The 25,840-nt window shown below is 47.7% G+C and overlaps 1 protein-coding gene across 1 annotated transcript in view; it reads left to right on the top strand.

Annotated features, from left to right (window-relative positions):
- The first annotated feature begins 4,982 nt into the window (after nt 1-4,982).
- LOC116501437 (iporin-like) overlaps nt 4,983-25,840 on the top strand; it is a 70,624-nt gene continuing 49,766 nt past the window's right edge. Inside the window, exon 1 of the mRNA XM_032207009.1 lies at nt 4,983-5,165. The gene's annotated coding sequence lies outside the window, so the exon portion shown is untranslated. The remainder of the gene's footprint in view (nt 5,166-25,840) is intronic.

The raw sequence follows: 25,840 nt of genomic DNA, 5'->3' as shown, positions 1-25,840 counted from the left end.
TCCTTGGGCAAAGACAATCCCACGAGTGGGTTTGCCTTTTCCCAAGGCAGGAGCAACCCACACCATCTTCCCCATCCACTTTCCCACATGCACTACAGGGACTTTAGCTTTTCCCACAGTATGTAGGGGTTTTGTTTCAGCAGGACCAGGACGGCTTTCAGACCCCCTGTTGTTAACTAGCCAAGTGGCCTCTGGTAGATTTATGTCCCATTGTTTCCATGTCCCAGCACCCAATGATCGCAGCATAGTTTTTAACAGTCCATTGTACCTCTCAACCTTCCCAGAGGCTTGTGGGTGATAAGGGATGTGGTACACCCATTCAATGCCATGTCTCTTGGCCCAGGAAGTGACCAAATTGTTTCGGAAGTGACTCCCATTGTCAGACTCAATTCTTTCTGGTGTACCATGTCGCCACAGCACTTGTCTTTCCAGGCCCAAGATAGTGTTTCGGGCAGTGGCATGGTTTACTGGATATGTTTCCAGCCACCCAGTAGTTGCTTCTACCATGGTCAGTATGTAATGTTTACCTTGGCGGGTTTGTGGAAGTGGTCCGATGTAGTCAATTTGCCAGGCCTCACCATATCGAAATCCAAGCCATCTCCCCCTGTTCCAGGGAGACTTTAGCCTCATGGCTCTTTTGATTGCAGCACAGGTCTCACACTCATGGGTAACCTGTGTGATGGCCTCAATGGTCAAGTCCACCCCTCGATCACGAGCCCATCTGTATGTGGCATCCCTCCCCAGATGTCCCGATGTTTCATGGGCCCATCGAGCTACAAACAGCTCACCCTTACATCCCCAGTCCAGGTCCACCTGAGCTACTTCAATTTTCGAAGCTCGATCTACTTCTTTGTTGTTCTGATGTTCTTCGGTAACACGATTCTTAGGCATGTGGGCATCTACATGACTTACCTTTACATCCAGGTTTTCTACCCGGGCAGCAATATCTTGCCACAGGGTAGCAGGCCATAGAGGTTTACCTCTGCGCTGCCAGTTGTTCTCTTTCCATTGTCACAGCCACCCCCACAGCACATTTGCCACCATCCATGAATCAGTGTAGAGATACAGTACCGGCCAGTTTTCTCTTTCAGCAATTTTTAGGGCCAGTTGTATAGCTTTCACTTCTGCATACTGACTCGACTCGCCTTCCCCTTCCATGGCCTCCACAACTTGTCGTGTGGGACTCCACACAGCAGCTTTCCACTTCCGATGGCTCCCTATCACACGGCAGGATCCGTCAGTGAACAACACATACTGCTTTCTGTCTTCTGGCAACTCATTGTATGGTGGTGCCTCTTCAGCACAAGTTACTTCTTCTGTCGGTGCTCCGAAATGCCTGCCCTCTAGCCAGCCCATAATCTCTTCCAGGATTCCCGGGCGGTTGGGTTTCCCCATTCGAGCCCGCTGTGTAATTAACGCTACCCATTTACTCCACGTAGCGTCGGTTGCATGATGTGTAGTGGAGATTTTCCCTTTGAACATCCAATGTAACACAGGTAGCCGTGGGGCCAAGAGAAGTTGTGCTTCTGTACCAACAACTTCTGAAGCAGCTCGAATCCCCTCATATGCTGTTAATATTTCCTTTTCAGTTGGGGTGTAATTGGCTTCTGATCCTCGATAGCCCCGGCTCCAGAACCCCAGAGGTCGGCCTCGAGTTTCTCCTGGGGTCTTCTGCCAGATGCTCCAGGTGAGCCCATGCTCCCCAGCTGCAGTGTAAAGTATGTTTTGCACAGCTGGTCCAGTACGGACAGGCCTAAGGGCTACTGCACGAGCTATTTCTTGTTTGAGTTGTTCAAAGGCCTGTTGTTGCTCAGGGCCCCACTCGAAAGAGTTCCTCCTTCGAGTCACTCGATATAGAGGACTCACAAGCTGACTATAGCCTGGCACATGCATTCTTCCTAACTCATGGATAGGAATCAGGGAGTCTTGGTTGGTGCGATATTGCCGCCGGTGCACAGTTAGTTGTAGTCGCAATTGGCACTTGCTGTTCTTCAGTCCTCAGCAATCCTACAACAGAAGGGTCTTCTGAAAGGCCAGGCAGGGTAGACAGCTGCCTAATCTTCTCTGTACTAAAAGAAGCTAATCCAAAAGCCCACCGGAGCCCTTTTGGATCCTTGAAGTACCCTTTCTTGAGGTAGTCTATGCCAAGGATGCACCGAGCCTCTGGGCCAGTCACAATGGGGTGCTTTTGCCACTCATTCCCAGTTAGACTCACTTCAGCTTCCAATACAGTTAGCTCTTGGTATCCCCCCGTCATTCTGGAGACAGAGATGGGTTCTGCCCCTTGCTGGCCTGACAGCATTAGGGTACACTGTGCACCTGTGTCCACTAAAGCTTTATATTTCTGTGGTTACGGTGTGCCAGGCCATCGAATCCACACAGTCCAGTAAATCCGGTTGTCCCTCTCCTCTGCCTGGCCAGAGGCAGGGCCCCACTAGTCCTGGTCGGAGTATCTATCAATTAATTCTTCCAAATGTGAAGCAGAAGTCTCTTCGTCAGGGTCAGGAGTAATACTATCCCTTCTACTGCCTCTGGGATTCTCCCTTGTTTGATCTGGAGACTGCTGGACACGTTGTCCACAGTTGGCCCCATCCCCTCCTCCCAACCCATTGCTGCCAGTGTGCTGGCATGTGTTGGGGGTGCAGCCCGTACAAACTTCTGCCACATGGACGTTGTGCATTGGACTTCATCAGGGTCTTTATGTACCTGGGCATTGTTTAAATCACTCTAAAGCATCTCCAGCACAGCTAATTTCTGCAGCTGCTGAAGGCCCTTATCCATAGTGGTCCATTTGCTTACTTTGTATACAATATCTTCTTTGTGGGGGAAAGACTGTGGATGTGGTCTACCTTGACTTCAGCAAGGCTTTTGACACCATTTCCCACAGCATTCTCCTCAAGAAACTGGCTGCTCTTGGCTTGGACTGGCATACACTTCGTTGGGTTAGAAACTGGCCAGATAGCCAGGCCCAAAGAGTTGTGGTGAATGGAGTTAAATCCAGTTGGAGGCCAGTCACTAGTGGAGTCCCCCAGGGCTCAGTACTGGGGCCAATTCTCTATAATATCTTTATCGATGATTTGGATGAGGGGATCGAGTGCACCCTCAGTAAGTTTGCAGATGACACCAAGTTAGGTGCATGTGTCGATCTGCTCGAGGGTAGGAAGGCTCTGCAGGAGGATCTGGATAGGCTGGACCGATGGGCTGAGGTCAACTGCATGAAGTTCAACAAGGCCAAGTGCCGGGTCCTGCACCTGGGGCGCAATAACCCCAAGCAGAGCTACAGGCTGGGAGATGAGTGGTTGGAAAGCTGCCTGGTGGAGAAGGACCTGGGAGTATTGGTGGATAGTCGGCTGAATATGAGCCAGCAGTGTGCTCAGGTGGCCAAGAAGGCCAACAACATCCTGGCTTGCATAAGAAACAGTGTGGCCAGCAGGGCTAGGGAAGTGATTGTCCCCCGTACTCGGCTCTGGTGAGGCCGCACCTCGAGTACTGTGTTCAGTTTTGGGCCCCTCGCTACAAGAAGGACATCAAGGTGCTTGAGCGAGTCCAGAGAAGGGCGACGAAGCTGGTGAGGGGCCTGGAGAACAAGTCCTACGAGGAGCGGCTGAGGGAGCTGGGTTTGTTCAGCCTGGAGAAGAGGAGGCTCAGGGGCGACCTTATTGCTCTTTACAGATACCTTAAAGGAGGCTGTAGTGAGGTGGGGGTTGGTCTGTTCTCCCACGTGCCTGGTGCCAGGACGAGGGGGAATGGGCTTAAGTTGTGCCAGGGGAGTTTTAGGTTAGATGTTAGGAAGAACTTCGTTACCGAGAGGGTTGTTAGGCATTGGAATGGGCTGCCCAGGGAAGTGGTGGAGTCACCATCCCTGGAAGTCTTTAAAAGACGTTTAGATGTAGAGCTTAGGGATATGGTTTAGTGGAGGACTGTTAGTGTTAGGTCAGAGGTTGGACTCGATGATCTTGAGGTCTCTTCCAACCTAGAAATTCTGTGATTCTGTGATTCTGTGATTCTGTGTTCTCCCTGGGTTTCATGGTAAAGGTGGGAGTGTTTGAGAGCTAGGAGATCTGCTGGAACACTTTGTGGAGAGCTGACAGATCTCAGTGCTTGGCTTTTATTGTTGCTCTGAGCAGCGATGGCAGAGAAGTGCCCAGGCATGCACAGAGGGAGGCAAGCGTGTGTTTTCTGCATGAAATCCAGAAATCTTCATACTTGCTGTTGCCTTGGAAAACTGGAATATTTATGACTCAGTACTAAAACAGGAGTCTTTTTCCATTCTTGGATGTGGCCTCTCTTGTGTCTAGTCTTGGCTTGAGATTCCTCATGACTGCTTGAATTTCAGACATCCTGTCACTGCAAGGTATTTGACACTGGTCAAAGTGCTTGTGGCTGCATCTCACTCTGGGGTTGACTGCGTTTCAGGGACACTGTGTAGATGCTGTTGACGAAGCTCTCCAGGACAATGCACCACAGAAATTTAAAAGAAGCTTCAAGAAGCTTCTTGTATTTTTCCTGATCTTTCAGTTTTAAGTCTTCCCATCCTCCTTCTCCCATGCATTACTTTGCAGACGAGTGTTTTATCTCCACGGGCTCTGGCTGCCATTATCAGTTGTAGAAACACAGCAGTCTGGTTCCTTTTGCTTTCATTTACAAAGCCAAAAGAGATCAGACAGCTTGCAGTCATGCAGCATCTGAAACCCAAGCTCATCACCTAATAAGATACTTCAGCTCTGTCCTATGACATAGGCTTTGATTTTATGCTTCTCCTCATGCTACCTTCCTGATTTCCCAGTTCCTGTAAGAATCAATCCTCCATCTTCCAGCCTGATTTGTTCTCTCCCTTTCTCTTCTTCTCTGCTCCCTCCCATGCCCTCCCTTGTCTGAGGTCCCACAGGGGCTGATTGCAAGCTGGAGTGACTGTGCTGTGGGCATGCTTGCTCCTTCATATGAAGCAACGTCACAGCAGCAGGAGCATTGGAGATGTGATTGCGCAGACCCTCTGCATTGCCAGGGATGCAGCTGTGACCAAAAAAAATAATAATAATTGACTCTGTGTTTCCCACAGCATCCTGGTGAGAGAGCACGGAGCCCACTGGAATCAGAGTGCTCAGCGCTGCCAGAGCGGAGCATGTGCAGGGAGAGGAGACAGGAAGCAGAGGATCTGTGGAAAGGTGAGATGGAGAAATGAGTGGGGTGGGCGTTTGCCTTACTGATGGTTTTCAGACTGTTCATTGTCCTGTGAAATGGCTGGCTTGCTTGTTTATGCAGAGATTGCCAGCTACCCAATGAAGCGTAAAGATTTTAGGATTGCTTTGTCTGTTCAGAGGCTGCATTGTTTTGGAGCTGTCATGATTATAATTGATGCAAGAGAGTGAAGAGGCTGGTATTGCTGTGCAGAATGCATGTTTTTCCATTGTGGCCATGAAATAGTGGTTGTTATGTCCGGGGCTGGTTGTGCAGAGGCAATCTGCATTTCGCCCCAACAGTACTCTCTTGGTGCAGTCGCACAGCTCTCTATTGTGTCTACCATGACAGCTGAGCCCACACGGATTGTTGTGATCCCATGAGCTGTCACGATCTCTGTACATCCCCAGCGGTGATGCTGCTGTGCAGCTCAAGAGCTGTTTTGACAGACAGAACTTCCATGAAAAGACAGAAACAAAGGATGCGGGAACAAGAAGGTCTGCTTTTTTTTTAAATGTCTTTTTAAAATATATATATATATATTAATCCTAGTAAATCAATTGCTCAAAGGGCATTAGGATAAAATAGTGTGGCAGGTAAAAACTTGCTCTTCTGCAAAATGATACACTGGGATCTGTGCAGGCTGGAATCCTTTGTGTTGCCCAGGGTGTGTCTGTTCTGGCTGTGTAAATGAATACTTTCTCCCTGCCTCTTTTCGCCAATCAGATGAGAAAGGTTATCTCAGAATGGAGGAATTGCTATTTTTAATTACTGAGATGAGTGGTCTGGGCTGGGTACCAGTTACTAGAGCTTAATTACATGGTCCTCTTATAACCAAATCCATCTTTTCCCTCCTCCCTGCCTTCCTCCTTCTTTTCCCTTCCCTACACCCTGCACAAAACCTTCCCTCAAATTGCTGCTGCACATGCAAAAGGCCAAGGGCTTGAACAAAGAGAATGATAAATGTGGGAAAGGGATATAAATTGATCAGGATGATGGTTAGTGAGAACAATATGGAGGAATGATTTGGGTATCTGTGATGCAGTGACATGGCCATAGGAGGATGTATACATGAGGACATAGTAATGTAAGTAAATAAGCAAACAGAAGATGCAATCTTTTGGGGTTATAGAAAATGCTGACCATGTGGAGATGCAATTGTAGGTGTTTGGGAGGAATGTGGTGTTAATGGAAGTTAACATAGCATTGGCTATTGAGAAACAGATCATACAGGGACTGGATTGATGGGCATTGCAAAGGTGTGTGGAGTATAGGGGAGTATAGCGATCTTCTGCATTTATTTTTTTTTAACCTCCAAATGTTGCAGGAAGCATGGCCGAAAGCACGACAGACACCAGTAGAGTCAGATCATGCTCCATTTTATTGCCCGAATAGCCTAACTTTTATAGAGAACTTAACAGGGGTGGACAGTGTTTCACACAAGATTATTGGTCAAAAGCACTCAGACAAACAGCTACAAGAAAACAACCCCACCTGCAAGAAAACAACCCCCTTGTGATTAGCAGTCACATAGACCTTGTCCTTGAGGCCAGCTACTGGTAACAATATTTTCCTGAATTCCTCAATTGGGCGATGTGGGAACACTGTCATGGGAACTTCTCATAGTTGCCCTGGTAGCTTGGTTTGCTCAGCTACAGCAAGCCATGGGATTTTTGCTGTTTCAAGAAATCCCTCAACACTCCAAACACCTAGAGCCTTGTCTACCAGTGCTGCTAATGAGTGAGCTTGGCACGTCTAACCTCTTCACAAAACCCTTCTGCAGTGTGCCAGCTTGACAGAGTGCTTGGGGCAGCTTAGCATTGAAGTGATCTGAAAATAGCTCAGATATATCATAGAATCATAGAATATCCCATGTTGGAAGGGACCCATAAGGATCACCAAGTCCAACTCCTGGCACCACACAGGTCTACCCAAAAGTTTAGACCATGTTACTAAGTGCACAGTCCAAATGCTTCTTAAATTCAGACAGGCTTGCTGCAGTGACTACTTCCCTGGGGAGCCTGTTCCAGTGTGCAACCACCCTCTCGGTGAAGAACCTCTTCCTGATATCCAGCCTAAACTTCCCCTGCCTCAGCTTGACACCATTCCCGTGGGTCCTATCACTGGTGTTTATGGAGAATAGGTCACCTGTCACTCCACTCCCCCTCGCGAGGAAGTTGTAGACCACGATGAGGTCCCCCCTCAGCCTCCTCTTCTCCAGGCTGAACAGGCCCAGTGACCTCAGACGCTCCTCATATGTCTTCCCCTCTAGGCCCTTCACCATCTTCGTCACCCTCCTCTGGACACTCTCCAACAGTTTAATGTCCTTTTTGTACTGTGGTGCCCAGAAGTGCACACAGTACTCGAGGTGAGGCCGCACCAGCGCAGAGTAGAGCAGGACAATCACCTCCCTCGACCGACTAGCCATGCCGTGCTTGATGCATCCCAGGGTACGGTTGGCCCTCCTGGCTGCCTGGGCACACTGCTGGCTCATATTCATCTTCCTGTCAACCACAACCCCCAGATCCCTCTCTGTGGGGCTGCTCTCCAGCATCTCGTCGCCCAGTCTGTATGTATAGCCAGGGTTGCCCCGTCCCAGGTGCAGGACCTGGCACTTGCTTTTGTTAAACTTCATGCAGTTGGTGATCGCCCAGCTCTCCAATCTGTCCAGATCTCTCTGCAAGGCCTTTCCACCCTCATCCGAGTCCACAACTCCTCCAAGTTCTGTGTCAACAGCAAATTTGCTCAGAACACCTTCTAGTCCTACATCCAAATCATTTATAAAGACATTGAAGAGGACTGGCCCTAAAATGGAGCCTTGAGGGACCCCACTAGTGACCATCCGCAAGCCAGATGTGGCCCCATTTACCACAACCCTTTGAGCCCTGCCAATTGCTCACCCATCGTATGATGTTTTTGTTAAGTTGTACACTGGAAATTTTGTCCAGTAGGATCCTATGTGAAACCGTGTCAAAAGCCTTGCTGAAATCCAAAAAGATCACATCAGCTGGTTTCCCTTGATCGACTAGATGGGTGATCTTATCATAAAAGGAAATCAAATTTGTTAGGAAGGACCTACCCCTCATGAAATTTACCATGTTGGCTGGGACCAATGACAGCATTGTCCCCCAGTGTTGTGGTTTAACCCAGCCAGCAGCTAAACACCACACAGCCGTTCGCTCACCCTCCCCCCTCCCTCTCTGGGACAGGGAAGAGAAATGGGAAAGTGAAGCCTGTGAGTTGAGATCAACACAGTTTAATAAGACAGGAAAATAATAATAACAATAATAATAATAACAATAATGATAATAACAATAATGATGTTAATAGCACTACAAATAATAATGTGTACGAAACAAGTGATGCACAATGCAATTGCTCACCACCTGCTGACCGATGCCCAGTCTATCCCCGAGCAGCGAGTCCCCCCACCCCAGCTAGGCACCCCTATATATTGTTCAGCATGACGTCAGATGGTATGGAATACCCCTTTGGCCAGTTTGGGTCACCTGTCCTGGGTCTGTCCCCTCCCAGCTCTTGCTGCACCCCCAGCCTGCCCACTGTCAGGACAGAGCGAGAAGCTGAAAAGTCCTTGTCTTAGTGTAAGCACTGCTCTGCAACAATTAAAACATCAGCATGTTATCAGCACTCTTCTCATCCTAATCTAAAACATAGCAGTCTACCAGCTACTAGGAGGAAAATTAATTCTGTCCTAACTGAAACCAGGACATCCAGGTACACTTCAATAACTTGAAGAATCATCTTCTCCATAATTTTACCAGGCACTGACGTGAGACTGACAGGCCTGTAATTGCTAGGGTCTTCTTTCTTACCGTTCTTGAAAATTGGCACAACATTTGCCAGCTTCCTGTCTACTTGTACCTCTCCAGATTCCCAAGATCATTGAAAAATAATTGAGAGCGATAAAAAATAAATAAATAAATAAAGCATCTTTAGGCCTGTCTAGAGCCACAGGATGGTAGGGATCATGTAGGTAAAGTCATGAGTGTTTGGCAGATCTATAGAGTAACCTTGGAGCTGAAAAGGCAGGTGTGAGGAGCATTGCAGATCTAGAGGAACAAAGTTGCGGGTCAGAGACCAGCAGTAGAGGGCCCAGGGGAGGAAATTTAGGTTCATGTTCAGGGAATGTAAATATGTTGTTTATAGTGTCATTCTCAAGCCTCTCTCACTGTGTTCCCTGAGATGGTCAGTGTTGTGTGCATCCGTACCGGTTTTGTAGAAATAGGCACGATCCTCAGCACAGCCTTTTCTGCATCAGTTGTCTGAAGGAACCATTTCACTGCTGCGTATTCTCAGACAGTCACTTCCTCTCCATCCTTGTGGAGCAGCAAGGATCTGCAGCCTTGACATTCAGTAGAGAAGATGTACCCCAGGTTTCAGTTCAGGCTGCCAGGTGGGAAGTGCAAGGCTTCACAGAGCAGAATGAATTCTGCTCACAGCTCTTTGACGATGTCCTGGCAGTGCCATAGGTCTTCCTGAACTGCAACTCCTTCTCCCCCCAGCCTGAAACCTCGCCCTGGGACACTGTGTCATAGAATCATAGAATGGCCTGGGTTGAAAAGGACCTTAAAGATCATCTAGTTTCAACCCCCCTGCTCTGGGCAGGGTTGCCAACCACTAGAGCAGGCTGCCCAGACCCTCATCCAGCCTGGGATCCCCAGGCCTTTGTCCCACACAGCCTGATGGAAGTCAGTAGTGGGATGTGCTTCTGTGGTGGTTTTACCGTGCTGGGCAGCTAAACCCCACAACCGCTCTCTCACTCCCCCTCCTTTAGATAACTCTAAAAATAGAATAATAAGTAAGTGGCAAAGAATAACTCACGGGTTGAGGTAAGGATAATTTAATTAAAGGGAAATAATTATAATAATTAAATAAAGACTACCATGAACTAAACAATTTAACTAAGGGGAAATAAAAGGGAAAGGGGAAAAAGGGAGGAAAACAAACAAACAAAATAAATGAAAGCTATATGGAAGTGCAGAGGAAAGAAATTACTTTCTACTTCCCACAAATGAGCGATGATTGACCACGTCCTCGAAGCAAGGCCTCAATGCACGCAGCCGGTGTTCGAGAGGAGGACCGACGTCTTCTCAACGAGAGCCCACCCCCCCCCTCTTCTTCCTGTTTCCACCTTTTATTGCTGAGTGTGACACCACATGGTATGGAATATCCCTTTGATTGGTTTAGGTCAGCTGCCCTAGTGATGTTTCTCTCCTCACTTTTTTGCCCAACCCCTAGGAGGGTTAGAGAAAGGCCCAATGCTGTGCCACTGCTGCTCAGCAGTAGACACAACACTGGTGTGATAACACTGCTGTTCCAGCTACAAGTACAGAGTACGGCACTGTATGGGCTGCTGCCGGGAAAGTTAACATTCCAGCCAGACCCAGTACAACCTCCACCCCTTATTCCATAACATTTGTGTCACACTCAGATCCCCATACTTTAGCATACAAGCATTCTCATCATTATCCCTTGTCCTTTAACAGGACAAGGATTTAACAGGACAGGATTAATAGGCAGATGTATCTTTTCATTCCATAGGTCTTTCTTGGAAAATGTTCATAAGAACTGTTGATGATTAGGTCTTCATCTGCCAAAGTGGCCACTCAAGGCAGGCGGAGTTGGATGTCTGGACACCAGCACCAGCTTAGCTCAAGTCCTTGTTGCACTGCCCGGCTCCTTGCAAAGTTGACCTGTCGTTGATCCTACAGCATCTTCCTACAACATATAACTTAGATTATAGATTAGTTTTCTCTCAATGTCAAATCTCCTTGAGGCACACACTTGATATCCCCATTCTTTTGCATGACCCACCAGGTATACCCTGGTCCTTGGGCGAAGACAATCCCATGAGTGGGTTTGCCTTTTCCCGAGGCAGGAGCAACCCACACCATCTTCCCCATCCACTTTCCCACATGCACTACGGGAACTTTAGCTCCTTTCACAGTGTGTAGGGGTTTTGTTTCGGCAGGACCAGCATGGCTGTCAGACCCCCTATTGTTAACTAGCCAAGTGGCCTCTGGTAGATTTGTGTCCCATTGTTTCCACGTCCCAGCACCTAATGCTCGTAACATAGTCTTTAACAGTCCATTGTACCTCTCAACCTTCCCAGAGGCTTGTGGGTGATAAGGGATGTGGTACAACCACTCAATGCCATGCCTCTTTGCCCAGGAGGTAACAAGATTGTTTCAGAAATGACTCCCATTGTCAGACTCAATTCTCTCTGGTGTACCATGACGCCACAGCACTTGCCTTTCCAGGCCCAAGATAGTGTTTCGGGCTGTGGCATGGTTTACAGGGTATGTTTCCAGCCACCCAGTAGTTGCTTCTACCATGGTGAGTATGTACCGTTTGCCTTGGCGAGTTTTTGGGAGTGGTCCGATATAGTCAATTTGCCAGGCCTCACCATATTGAAACCCTAGCCACCTCCCCCTGTTCCAGGGAGATTTTACCCTCATGGGTTTCTTGATTGTAGCACAGGTCTCACACTCATGGGTAACCTGTGTGATGGCCTCAATGGTCAAGTCCACCCCTCGATCACGAGCCCATCTGTAAGTGGCATCCCTCCCTAGATGTCCTGATGTTTCATGGGCCCATCGAGCTACAAACAGCTCACCCTTACATCCCCAGTCTAGGTCCACCTGAGCCACTTCAATTTTCGAAGCTTGATCCACCTCTTCGTTGTTCTGATGTTCTTCAATAGCGCAACTCTTGGGCATGTGGGCATCTACATGACGTACTTTAACATCCAGGTTTTCTACCTGGGCAGCAATATCTTGCCACAGGGCAGCAGCCCAGATTGGTTTACCTCTGCGCTGCCAATTGCTCTCTTTCCATTGCTGCAGCCACCCCCACAGAGCATTTGCCACCATCCATGAGTCAGTATAAAGATACAATACTGGCCAATTTTCTCTTTCGGTGATATCTAGGGCTAGTTGTATGGCTTTCACTTCTGCATACTGACTCGACTCACCTTCCCCTTCCATGGCTTCCACAACTCGTCGTATGGGATTCCACACAGCAGCTTTCCATTTCCGATGGCTCCCTATCACACGGCAGGATCCGTCAGTAAACAACGCATACTGCTTTCTGTCTTCTGGCAACTCATTGTATGGTGGTGCCTCTTCAGCACGGGTTACCTCTTCTGTTGGCACTCCGAAATCTCTGCCTTCCGGCCAGTCCATAATCTCTTCCAGGATTCCTGGGCGATTGGGTTTTCCCATTCGAGCCCGCTGTGTAATTAACGCTATCCACTTACTCCAAGTAGCATCAGTCGCATGGTGTGTAGTGGGAATTTTCTCTTTGAACATCCAATGTAACACAGGTAGCCGCGGTGCCAAGAGGAGCTGTGCCTCTGTACCCACAACTTCTGAAGCAGCTCGAACACCCTCATATGCTGTGAGTATTTCCTTTTCAGTTGGGGTGTAATTGGCTTCTGATCCTCGATAGCCCCGACTCCAGAAGCCCAGAGGTCGACCTCGAGTTTCTTCTGGGGTTTTCTGCCAAAGGCTCCAGGTGAGGCAATGCTCCCCAGCTGCAGTGTACAGTATATTTTGCACAGCTGGTCCAGTACGGACAGGCCCAAGGGCTACTGCACGAGCTATTTCTTGTTTGATTTGTTCAAATGCCTGTTGTTGCCCGGGGCCCCACTCAAAATAGTTTCTCTTTCAAGTCACTCGATATAGAGGACTCACAAGCTGACTATAGCCTGGCACATGCATTCTCCAGAATCCCACGAGGCCTAGGAAAGCTTGCGTTTCCTTTTTGCTAGTTGGCGGAGACATTGCTGTTATTTTATTGATCACATCCATTGGAATATGGCGACGTTCATCCTGCCATTTTACCCCCAAGAACTGGATTTCCTGTGTAGGCCCCTTGACCTTGCTCTGTTTAATGGCAAAACCAGCTTTCAGGAGAATTTGGATTATTTTCTTCCCTTTCTCAAAAACTTCTTCTGCTGTGTTGCCCCACACGAGGATGTCGTCAATGTACTGAAGGTGCTCAGGAGCTCCCCCTTGCTCCAGTGCAGACTGGATCAGTCCATGGCAAATGGTAGGGCTGTGTTTCCACCCCTGGGGCAGCCGATTCCAGGTGTATTGGATGCCCCTCCAAGTGAAAGCAAACTGCGGCCTGCATGCTGCTGCTAAAGGGATGGAGAAAAATGCATTAGCAATATCAGTTGTGGCATACCACTTGGCTGCCTTTGACTCTAGTTCGTACTGAAGTTCTAGCATGTCCGGCACTGCAGCACTCAGTGGTGGCGTGACTTCATTCAGGCCTCGATAGTCCACTGTTAGCCTCCACTCGCCATTAGACTTTCGTACTGGCCATATAGGACTATTAAAGGGTGAGCGAGTCTTGCTGATTACTCCCTGACTCTCCAGTCGGTGAACCAACTCATGGATGGGAATCAGGGAGTCTCGGTTGGTGCGATATTGCCGTCGGTGCACCGTTGTGGTAGCAATTGGTACCTGTTGTTCTTCAACCTTCAGCAATCCTACAACAGAAGGGTCTTCTGAAAGGCCAGGCAGGGTAGACAGCTGCCTAATCTTCTCTGTGCTCAAAGCAGCTATGCCAAAAGCCCACCGGTACCCTTTTGGATCCTTGAAGTACCCTCTCTTGAGATAGTCTATGCCAAGGATGCACGGAGCCTCTGGGCCAGTCACAATGGGATGCTTTTGCCACTCATTCCCAGTTAGACTCACTTCAGCTTCCAGTACAGATAGTTGTTGGGATCCCCCTGTCACTCCAGAGATACAGGTGAGTTCTGTCCCTTGGTAGCCTGATGGCATTAAGGTACATTGTGCGCCAGTGTCCACTAAAGCTTCGTATTCCTGTGGTTCTGATGTTCCAGGCCATCGGATCCACACAGTCCAATAAATCCGGTTATCCCTTTCCTCTACCTGGCCAGAGGCAGGGCCCCTCCAGTCCTGGCTGGAGCGTCTGCCACTTAATTCTTGCAAATGCACAAATTCTGGCAAATGAGAGGTAGAGGTCTCTTCTTCGTGGTCAAGAATAACATCAGCTCTTCTACTGCCTCTGGGGTACTGCCCAATAGAAACTGGAGCAGCATTTCTCTTAGGAGCCCCTCTTCTTGCTGCTGTATTTCCTTTCATTTCACGTACCCGAGCAGCTAGGGTTGAAGTAGGTACACCATCCCATTTCCTCATATCTTCCCCATGGTCACGCAGATAAAACCACAAGGTGCCACGTGGTGTACGTCTTGGGTACTCTCTCTCTTGAGTAGGCGAATGCTGATTCTTAGTGGCTGAAGTATCACTCTGTCTAGATGAGGGGGAATATACTTTCTCCACAAGCTTGTCAAGTCCTTTAGACAATTTCTCCACAGCTGAGACACAGGACTGTAGCGGAGCAGAGAGATTGTCTTCATATTTTTGAAGCTGGCAGGAGACATCATACATTGTTGGTCCCATCCCCTCATCCCAGTGAATTGCTGCCAGGGTACTGGCATGTGCTGATGGTGCACTCCGCACAAATTTACGCCACATGGATGTTGTGCACTGGACTTCATCGGGGTCTTGAGGTGTCTGGGCATTGTCCAAATCACTATAAATCATCTCCCGCACAGCTAATTCCCGCAGATGTTGGAGACCTTTATCCACAGTGGTCCACTTGCCTATGTGATATACAATATCTTCCTTATGGGGATATCTTTCTTTGATAGCTGCCAGGAGTCGTCTCCAGAGGCTGAGGGCCTGTGCTCCTCTCCCGATTACTTTGTCGATTACCCTTTCTCTAGAGAGGGATCCCAGCTGCTTGGCTTCATTGCCTTCTAATTGTAGGCTACTGGCCCCAGCATCCCAGCATCGGAGCAGCCAAGTGAGGATGTGTTCACCTGGGTGTCGTGGTTTAACCCGACCGGCAGCTAAACACCACGCAGCCGTTCGCTCACCCTCCCCCCTCCCTCTCTGGGACGGGGGAGAGAAATGGAAAGTGAAGCCCGTGAGTTGAGATAAAGACAGTTTAATAAGACAGGAAAAAAAAAAATAACAAAATAATAATAACAATAATAATAATGATGATACAATGGTGATAATACGAAAGTAATAATAGTATGTACAAACAAGTGATGCACAATGCAATTGCTCACCACCCGCTGACCGATGCCCAGCCTAACCCCGAGCAGTCCGGCCCCCTCCCCCCGGTAGCCACCCCTATATATTGTTTAGCATGACGTCAGATGGTATGGAATACCCCTTTGGCTAGTTTGGGTCACCTGTCCTGGGTCTGTCCCCTCCCAGCTCTTACTGCACCCCCCAGCCTGCCCGTTGGCAGGACAGAGCAAAGGCTGAGATGTCCTTGGCTTAGTATAAGCACTGCTCTGCAACAATTAAAGCATCGGGGTGTTATCAGCACTCTTCTCATTCTAAGCCAAAACACAGCATTCCACCAGCTACTAGGAAGAAAATTAATTCTGTGCTAACTGAAACCAGGACATCTATCCACCCCTTATTCCATACCATTTATGTCATGCTCAGGTTACACTCTTTTCCATACATTCTAATTAGTCACCTATAGTAATCATGGTAGTGATAACATACAGTATAATATACTATTTAACATGGTGCAATTCAGTTCATGGGCTATTCTCACCCAGTATTAAATCTCCTTGAGGTACACACCGGACCTCTCCGTTCTTTTGCATCACCCACCAAGTATATCCAGGTCCCTGAGCGAAAACAATTCCACGAATAGGTTTGCCTTTTCCTGAGGCAGGAGTAGCCCAGACTGTTTTACCCAGCATATTTTTTACATGCACTACAGGAACTTTATCCCCATCTACAGTACGTAACAGGTTTGATTGGGCAGGTCCAGCTCGGTTGGTAGATCCCCTAGTATTGACTAACCAGGTGGCCTTTGCCAAATGCGTATCCCAGTTTTTGAACGTCCCAGCGCCCATTGCTTTCAAGGTAGTCTTTAACAGGCCATTGTATCGTTCAACTTTCCCGGAGGCTGGTGCATGATAGGGGATGTGATACACCCATTCAATACCATGTTCTTTGGCCCAAGTGTCTATAAGGTTGTTTCGGAAGTGAGTCCCATTGTCTGATTCTATTCTTTCTGGGGTGCCATGTCGCCATAGGACTTGCTTTTCAAGGCCCAGGATGGTGTTCCGGGCGGTAGCATGAGGCACAGGATATGTTTCCAGCCATCCGGTGGTTGCTTCCACCATTGTAAGTACGTGGCGCTTGCCATTGCGAGTTTGAGGGAGTGTGATGTAATCAATCTGCCAGGCCTCTCCATATTTATATTTCAGCCATCGTCCTCCATACCAAAGAGGCTTTGACCGTTTGGCTTGCTTGATTGCAGCACATGTTTCACAGTCATGAATAACCTGTGCTATAGCGTCCATGGTCAAGTCCACTCCTCGATCACGAGCCCATCTGTATGTTGCATCTCTACCTTGATGGCCTGAGGTGTCATGGGCCCATCGGGCTATAAATAATTCACCTTTATGCTGCCAATCCAGGTCCACCTGAGCTACTTCAATCTTAGCAGCCTGATCCACCTGCTGGTTGTTTTGATGTTCTTCAGTAGCCCGATTCTTGGGCACATGAGCATCTACGTGGCGTACTTTCACAGCCAGGTTCTCTACCCGAGCAGCAATATCTTGCCACAATGCAGCAGCCCAGATAGGTTTGTCCCTACGCTGCCAGTTGTTTTGCTTCCATTGCTGTAACCATCCCCACAGGGCATTTGCTACCATCCATGAATTGGTGTAGAGATAGAGAACTGGCCATTTTTCTCGTTCAGCAATGTCTAAAGCCAGCTGAATGGCTTTCACTTCTGCAAACTGACTCGATTCACCTTCTCCCTCAGCAGCTTCTGCAACTCGTCGCGTAGGACTCCATACAGCAGCCTTCCATCTCCGATGCTTCCCCACAATACGACAGGACCCATCAGTGAACAGGGCATATTTCTTTTCATTCTCTGGCAACTGGTTGTACAGTGGGGCTTCTTCAGCACGACCCACCTCCTCCTCTGATGATATCCCAAAGTATTTGCCTTCTGGCCAGTCCATGATCACTTCCAATATTCCTGGGCGACTGGGGTTTCCTATTCGAGCCCGCTGAGTAATCAGTGCAACCCACTTGCTCCATGTAGCATCAGTTGCATGATGCGTAGAGGGGACCCTTCCCTTGAACATCCAGCCTAGTACCGGTAATCGGGGTGCTAGGAGGAGCTGCGCTTCAGTACCAACCACCTCCGAAGCAGATCAAAATCCTTCATATGCTGCCAATATCTCCTTTTCAGTTGGAGTATAGCGGGCCTCAGATCCTCTGTATCCCCGACTCCAAAACCCCAGAGGCCGACCTCGAGTTTCCCCAGGTTCTTTCTGCCAGAGGCTCCAGGTGGGGCCGTTCTCCCCGGCTGCAGTATAGAGCACATTCTTTACATCTGGTCCTGTTCGAACTGGCCCAAGGGCTACTGCATGGACTATTTCCTGCTTGATTTGTTCAAAGGCTTGTCGTTGTTCAGGGCCCCATTCAAACTCATTCTTCTTACGAGTTACTTGGTAGAGTGGGTTTACAATCAGACTGTAATTTGGGATGTGCATTCTCCAAAACCCCACAACACCTAGGAAAGTCTGTGTTTCTTTTTTGTTAGTTGGTGGAGACATAGCTGTTATTTTGTTGATCACATCCATTGGGATTTGACGACGTCCATCTTGCCATTTTATTCCTAAAAACTGGATCTCCCGTGCAGGTCCTTTGACTTTATTTTGTTTTATGGCAAAACCGGCTTTCAGAAGGATTTGGACTATTTTCTTCCCTTTCTCGAAAACTTCCTCTGCTGTGTCACCCCACACAATAATGTCATCGATGTACTGCAGGTGTTCAGGAGCTTCCCCCTGCTCTAGTGCAGACTGGATCAGCCCATGGCAAATGGTAGGGCTGTGTTTCCACCCCTGGGGCAGCCTATTCCAAGTATATTGGACTCCCCTCCAAGTGAAGGCAAATTGTGGCCTGCACTCTGCTGCTAGAGGGATGGAGAAAAATGCATTAGCGATATCAATTGTGGCGTACCACTTGGCTGCCTTCGATTCAAGTTCATACTGAAGTTCCAGCATGTCCGGCACTGCAGCACTCAGTGGTGGCGTGACTTCGTTCAGGCCGCGATAGTCCACTGTTAGTCTCCACTCGCCATTAGACTTTCGCACTGGCCATATGGGACTATTGAAAGGTGAATGAGTCTTGCTGATCACTCCTTGGCTCTCCAATTGACGAATTAGCTTATGGATGGGAATCAGGGAGTCTCGGTTGGTGCGATATTGCCGCCGGTGCACAGTTGTGGTAGCAATTGGCACTTGCTGTTCTTCGACCCTCAGCAACCCCACAACAGAGAGGTCCTCTGAGAGACCAGGCAAGGTAGATAATTGTTTAATGCCCTCTGTCTCTAAGGCAGCAATACCAAAAGCCCACCGGAACCCTTTTGGGTCCTTGCAGTATCCTCTTCTAAGATAGTCTATGCCAAGGATACATGGAGCATCCGGACCAGTCACAATGCGGTGCTTTTCCCACTCATTCCCAGTCAGACTCACTTCAGCCTCCAATACAGTCAACTGCTGAGATCCCCCTGTCACTCCACAAATATAGATGGGCTCTGGTCCTTTATAGCTCGATGGCATTATAGTACATTGTGCACCGGTGTCTACTAAAGCCTTATACTTCTGTGCGCGTGATGTGCCAGGCCATCGAATCCACACAGTCCAATAAACTCGATTGTCCCTTTCCTCCCCCTGGCTGGAGGCAGGGCCCCCCTAATCCTGGTCAGAATCTTCCTCGTTTCTGTGTTTGAAGGACTGTCTGCTGGAAGTTGGAGCAGCAAACTTTTCGGAGAATCCCTTTTTCCTGATTGTTTTCTTTTGCAACTCACGTACCCGTGCCTCTAGGGTCGTGGTAGATTTTCCATCCCACTTTCTCATGTCCTCTCCATGGTCTCGTAAGTAAAACCACAGGGTGGCACGGGGTGAGTACCCACCATATCGTCTTCCTTGTGTGGGTGAACGCCTACCCCTGACAGCTGAGACACTGCTTTGTACAGGTGCGAAGGAGAATAATCTCTCTTCAAGTTGGTGAACCTGTTCAGAAAGTTTCTCCCAAGTGTTCTCCTTTGGTCGGTGGGCACTGGTTGGTTCAGGTGGGGAGGACAATAGATTCTCTTCAAGTTGGTGAACCTTTTCAGAAAGTTTCTCCACAGCTGAGACGCAGGCCTGTAAGGAAGAGGAGAGACTTTCTTCGTACTGCCGGAGTTGTTTAGCCGCTTCACCCACTGTGGGTTCCTCATCCTCTTTCCAGGCCATTATTGCCAATGAGCTGGCATATGATGATGGTGCACTCCGTACAAACTTCCGCCACATGGGTCGTGTACACTTGACTTCATCTGGATCTGTGGATGTTTGTTTGAGGTCTGGATCCTTACACCAATTTTAGTTTAACACACTCTGATCAGATCTGCCGTTATCTCAACCTTTCGGGCCCCACGTTGGGCGCCAAAAAGACTGTCGTGGTTTAACCCGACCGGCAGCTAAACACCACGCAGCCGTTCGCTCACCCTCCCCCCTCCCTCTCTGGGACGGGGGAGAGAAATGGAAAGTGAAGCCCGTGAGTTGAGATAAAGACAGTTTAATAAGACAGGAAAAAAAAAAATAACAAAATAATAATAACAATAATAATAATGATGATACAATGGTGATAATACGAAAGTAATAATAGTATGTACAAACAAGTGATGCACAATGCAATTGCTCACCACCCGCTGACCGATGCCCAGCCTAACCCCGAGCAGTCCGGCCCCCTCCCCCCGGCTAGCCACCCCTATATATTGTTTAGCATGACGTCAGATGGTATGGAATACCCCTTTGGCTAGTTTGGGTCACCTGTCCTGGGTCTGTCCCCTCCCAGCTCTTACTGCACCCCCCAGCCTGCCCGTTGGCAGGACAGAGCAAAGGCTGAGATGTCCTTGGCTTAGTATAAGCACTGCTCTGCAACAATTAAAGCATCGGGGTGTTATCAGCACTCTTCTCATTCTAAGCCAAAACACAGCATTCCACCAGCTACTAGGAAGAAAATTAATTCTGTGCTAACTGAAACCAGGACACTGGGCGTCGACCATAATCCTTTTGTATTTCTCGCATCTCACTCAGGGATAAGGATCGAGTGATTTCTGATTCCTTTATGATTTCCATCTCGTCTTCCTGCTGTTTTTGTGATGGCTCTGCTTTAGAGGTGCCTGCCAATTCCCCTTCTCCCTCCTTCTTAGGAGAGCCTTCTTCCCTTACTAAACGAGCTGACCTCCGTTTCCATTGTTTTGACTTGACTATGGGGGCGACTGATACCATAGTTGGTTGGTCCTCTGGGTCAGCCACAGCATGTGTTACTTGGTCATCAGATTCAGAGACTTCCTCCCTCTCTTCAAGTTGCTGGATGAGGTTAAACAGTGTTTGATAGGAATAAACCAGGACCCAGCACAATGCTGCAAGCTGTTGTTCTCCGGCATTATCAGGGTCAGGACATACAACTCTCAAACATTCTACCAAGTTTTTAGGATTTAGCACTTGCTCAGGGGTGAAGTTCAAAACTATTGGAGGAGACACTCGTGACAGGTATCTGCTAACATCATCCCACACACCATGCCACTCACCACGAGACTGTTTCGGGACAGATTCCCAAATAAGTTTTCTAAACAATCGACTAATCTTAGAGAGAAAATGAAACCTGTTATTCAGAATTAGAAATAGCAATACATGGGTTACAGATGGATCTTCAAAATACTCCCAAACTGTTGTAATTAGCCCACTGTGAAAGAAGGGAAAGGTACCATTCCTGATATTATTAATAAACTGGTGTCCAGATGAGAAAAGGAAGGCAGTGTAGTTCTGAATATTCTGTGAAAGATAGTTTCCATGGGACCCAAATGATAACAGCGCAGAGCCTGAATTCCAGAGTAAAACCAAGGTCAGTGCTTGGCAGCACAACGAATTAAAAAAAGTGAACACAGATTGTAGCACTTTGTCGGATCGGATATATAGGAGAAAGGAGAATATGACACGAATTGCATGACATATGAACAAAGCCATTATTATTAACAGGGCAAGGAACATGGTTACTAGCAAGCAAGTGTGTTAGTTGTATGCGTTTAATCAATTCTATTGTTATCTCAACCCTTCGAGCCCCACGTTGGGCGCCAAAAAGGACTGTGGTGGTTTTACCGTGCTGGGCAGCTAAACCCCACAACCGCTCTCTCACTCCCCCTCCTTTAGATGAGGAGGGGGAGAAGTAAAGCAAAGAACAACTCACGGGTTGAGGTAAGGATAATTTAATTAAAGGGAAATAATTATAATAATTAAATAAAGACTACCATGAACTAAACAATTTAATTAAGGGGAAATAAAAGGGAAAGGGGAAAAAGGGAGGAAAACAAACAAACAAAATAAATGAAAGCTATATGGAAGTGCAGAGGAAAGAAATTACTCTCTACTTCCCACAAATGAGCGATGATTGACCACGTCCTTGAAGCAAGGCCTCAATGCACGCAGCCGGTGTTCGAGAGGAGGACCGACGTCTTCTCAACGAGAGCCCACCCCCCCCCTCTTCTTCCTGTTTCCACCTTTTATTGCTGAGTGTGACACCACATGGTATGGAATATCCCTTTGATTGGTTTAGGTCAGCTGCCCTAGTGATGTTTCTCTCCTCACTTTTTTGCCCAACCCCTAGGAGGGTTAGAGAAAGGCCCAATGCTGTGCCACTGCTGCTCAGCAGTAGACACAACACTGGTGTGATAACACTGCTGTTCCAGCTACAAGTACAGAGTACGGCACTGAATGGGCTGCTGCCGGGAAAGTTAACATTCCAGCCAGACCCAGTACAGCTTCTGGTGGTGTGAGAAGAGGGAGACATGCTCTTGGACCATGTTTGTGCTATGGAAAGGTGGTGCTGCAGAGCAGCCTCTTTCAGGAGGGTGCCAAGGGCAAGAACAGCACGTGTGCATTCATAGGTGCATCATGGGCCAGAGGACAGGTCATGCAATGAGATAGATCACTGCAGGATACATGCACTTCTGTTGTGCTGTGGAAGAAAATATGTGTACTGTCTGTTTACCATATTTGCGTAGCAGAATAAAAAGAAGGTGGTGCAGCCTGCTTTGCTGCATGGGAGGGAACACTCCTCAGGACGTGCAGGCTGTGCCTAGCTGGTAGGTGCTACTCTTACAGGAACATCTGTTAAGCTGTGAGAGTGCACAGATAATCTCTGCCCTGAGATGCTTGAACCTAAAAGATGGACAAGAGCCTCTGGTGACTGGAGCTGGCTGAACTGATTCACAGCAGGGAGATAAAATCATTGCTGTGTGTCTTCTTCACTGTCCTGATGCAAAATGGAGGTTCCCAGGGTCCAAGGGCCTGGACCTGCATTGCATAAAGTGCAGGTGCCTGAGAGAGTATGCAGTCGTCTCAGAAATGGCCTTCCCATGGTTCTATTGCCGCCTGTCAGGGTTTCTGAGGCTCTGATAGCAAGCAAGGAACAATTTCTCTGTCCCAGAGATGTTAATTTTCTTGCAGTCTGATGCTCCTGGTGAGACAAGATCTCACTCTGGTGTTATTCCTGATAGCCAGACAGTAACCCACCTTTAGCAACCCCATGCCATGTTTTGCCCCATTTTAAGTTTATTACTGTCTCATTATTCTTTGCCAATGTTTTCTGAAAGCCTTATGTAGTATTAAGGGCAGGTCGAAAGATCTATGGTGGGTCACTTCCCTTCCTCTTTCAGAACAGGTATAGGCTTTACCTTTATTATTTGTCAGCCACATGACTTCAGCTCCTTCCTCTCTTTTTCCTCATAGGTATTTTTATTGAAAGCTCTGTTGTTAGCTGTGAACATGCAATGATTCTTTAAATGTCCTGGGATCAAGAATATCTTGTCCTTTCTGACTGGAGTGCATTAATCTCCTTGGATTTGTTTCCACTTCAAATGCTCATTTCCTTCTCTGCACTCTCTTTTCTCTGTATTGTCTAACCCATCATTGATGTATCTTCCATGTTCTTCTTTATGCCAAAACAGTATCAAAGATGCAGTCTCTACTTGACTGTAATATCCTTCTTGGTGTGGTTATTCATTCAGTTTGGTCAGGAGCCCTGTTCTTCTAATTTCCTCAACTTTCTTGGTGATTCCAGATGTTTTTTTTACTTACAATGTACATTCAAAGTTTTTTCTGAACTAATTCCTTGAGCTCCTTGTTCTTGTTGGCTTTATAACTGTTTTGCCTGGTATGCCAAAGATCTGCTCTTTAAAAATTGAAAAGGTTTCATTACAGAGCTGTTTGCTTTTTACCCTTCTATTTAATGTAAACTGGATCAGCTTGAGATAGCTCTTTAAATTGATAAACAGACCAATAGGTAGAGCTGCTAGGTGGGGAGAGCTTAAAGAAACACAAAGATGAAGACCTGGATAGGAAAAAAAAAAGACTGCAGCTGTTAACTCTTGCAAACGAGCTACCCTGAGCTGCAAGGTGGGTAGGAGAACCAGATTAGAATGTGCTGTGTTCTTGGGAAGGGGTGGGACACATGGACAAGGAATGGGTACTGGACTGGGAAAGTCTGCCTTCCCGCTGGTTCCCAGATGCATGAGACTCACCTGTGCATATGTGGCTCTCTTTGCTCGGGAACATTCCTGCATATTTGTGCAAGGAAATTGAAAAGCATGCTGTTTCAGGATTTTTATTTTTGGGGGGAGGAGTGGGAGGAGAGAAACAAAGTTGTGTTTTTGCAATAGAAGGTGTTTTTACAGTGGAAAATTCCACTAACCTTGCATATTCAAAAGTGATTGTACAGCATAGCAGTGGGGAGTATGTTAAGCAGATAAGGGAAGGTCCCACTGTCCCAAAATAAGGAGGATAGCTAAGAAAAACAGGATGAGCAGTACAAAATCAGTAAAAACGATAATCACAGGCCCTCTAGTTAGGAGAGAAGAAGGGGAAAAAAAAAAAAAAAAAAAAAAGGAAAAGGAGAAATTAATGGTTGGTCAATTCAAATTGTGTATATATATAGTACAGAAGAGTGTTGAGTAGCTTGTGAACCTGTAGTACTCAGCCAATGAGGAAACGGGAGAAATCAGGTGTCAGGTAATAGGGAATATAAGGTTATGATAAATTTTTACTGTATGCTCCTGCTTGCAGGACACCCGCCATTGCAATCGTGAATAAAATAGCTTCACAGAAGATCCTGTCTGAAGAAAAATACTGAGATTTTTTCTCACAGGGGGGCGAGAACTCAAGTTATCTATTTGATCTTTGAATCAAAGAGTTGCTTAACCATGATGCAGTCAACACTGGGAAAATCTTGTGCTCCTGAGTGTTGGCTAACACAGACATGATTTGACACCAATTAGATCATTGCTAAGCTCCTTCTGGCCCCCAGGGAATGGGCTCTTCAGGTGCTACTCTTGAAGGGAGAAGGGAGTCCGTGCTCCCTACATAGTTAGGCTAATCTCACTGGTTTGTTTTAATACCAGAACCACACCTGATTATGGGTAAACTGGCACCAACTGCAATTACTTCTGGAGAAGTGTGACCTAAATGCTTTCAATGGGCAGGCTTTTCTCCATTCTGCTCTGCATACATTGGTGCAGGAGCAACCACATACCTACTTAGCCTCCTTTTACCTGGTACTTCAGTAAGGCTTTTGACACTGTTTCCAACAACATTCTCCTCAAGAAACTGGCTGCTTGTGGCTTGGACTGGCGTATACTTCATTGGGTTAGAAACTGGCTGGATAGCTGGGCCCAAAGAGTTGTGGTGAATGGAGTCAAATCCAGTTGGAGGCCAGTCACTAGTGGCATTCCCCAGGGCTCGGTACTGGGGCCAGTCCTCTTTAAAATCTTTATCGATGATCTGGATGAGGGGATCGAGTGCACCCTCAGTAACTTTGCAGATGACACCAAGTTAGGTGCGTGTGTCGATCTCCTCAACGGTAGGAATGTTGAGGGATTTTTGAAAAAGCAAGGAGGCCATGACTTGCTGCAGCTGAGCAAACCAAGCTACCAGGATGACTATGAGAAGTTCCCATGACGTTGCCCAACTGAGGAATTTTAAAAATATTGTTGCCAGCAGCTGGCTTCAAGGACGAGATCTATGTGACTGCTAATCACAAGGGGGTTGTTTTCTTGCAGGTGGGGTTGTTTACTTGCAGTTGTTTGTCTGACTGCTTTTGACCAATAATCTTGTGTGAGACACTATCTGCCCCTGTTAAGTTTGCTCTAAAAGTCAGGCTATTCGGGTAATAAAGGGAGAGCATGATCTGACCATACTGGTGTCTGTCGTGTTTTCGGCCGTCCTTCCTGCAACATAGGAAGGCTCTGCAGGAGGATCTGGATAGGCTGGACCGATGGGCTGAGGTCAACTGCATGAAGTTCAACAAGGCCAAGTGCCGGGTCCTGCACCTGGGGTGCAATAACCCCAAGCAGAGCTACAGGCTGGGAGATGAGTGGTTGGAAAGCTGCCTGGCGGAGAAGGACCTGGGAGTATTGGTTTAAAGTCGGCTGAATATGAGCCAGCAGTGTGCTCAGGTGGCCAAGAAGGCCAACAGCATCCTGTCTTGTATAAGAAGCAATGTGGCCAGCAGGG

Source organism: Aythya fuligula, chromosome W, assembly GCF_009819795.1.
Source record: "Aythya fuligula isolate bAytFul2 chromosome W, bAytFul2.pri, whole genome shotgun sequence".
Taxonomy (NCBI): domain Eukaryota; kingdom Metazoa; phylum Chordata; class Aves; order Anseriformes; family Anatidae; genus Aythya; species Aythya fuligula.
This window is presented reverse-complemented; position numbering and strand designations above follow the sequence as displayed.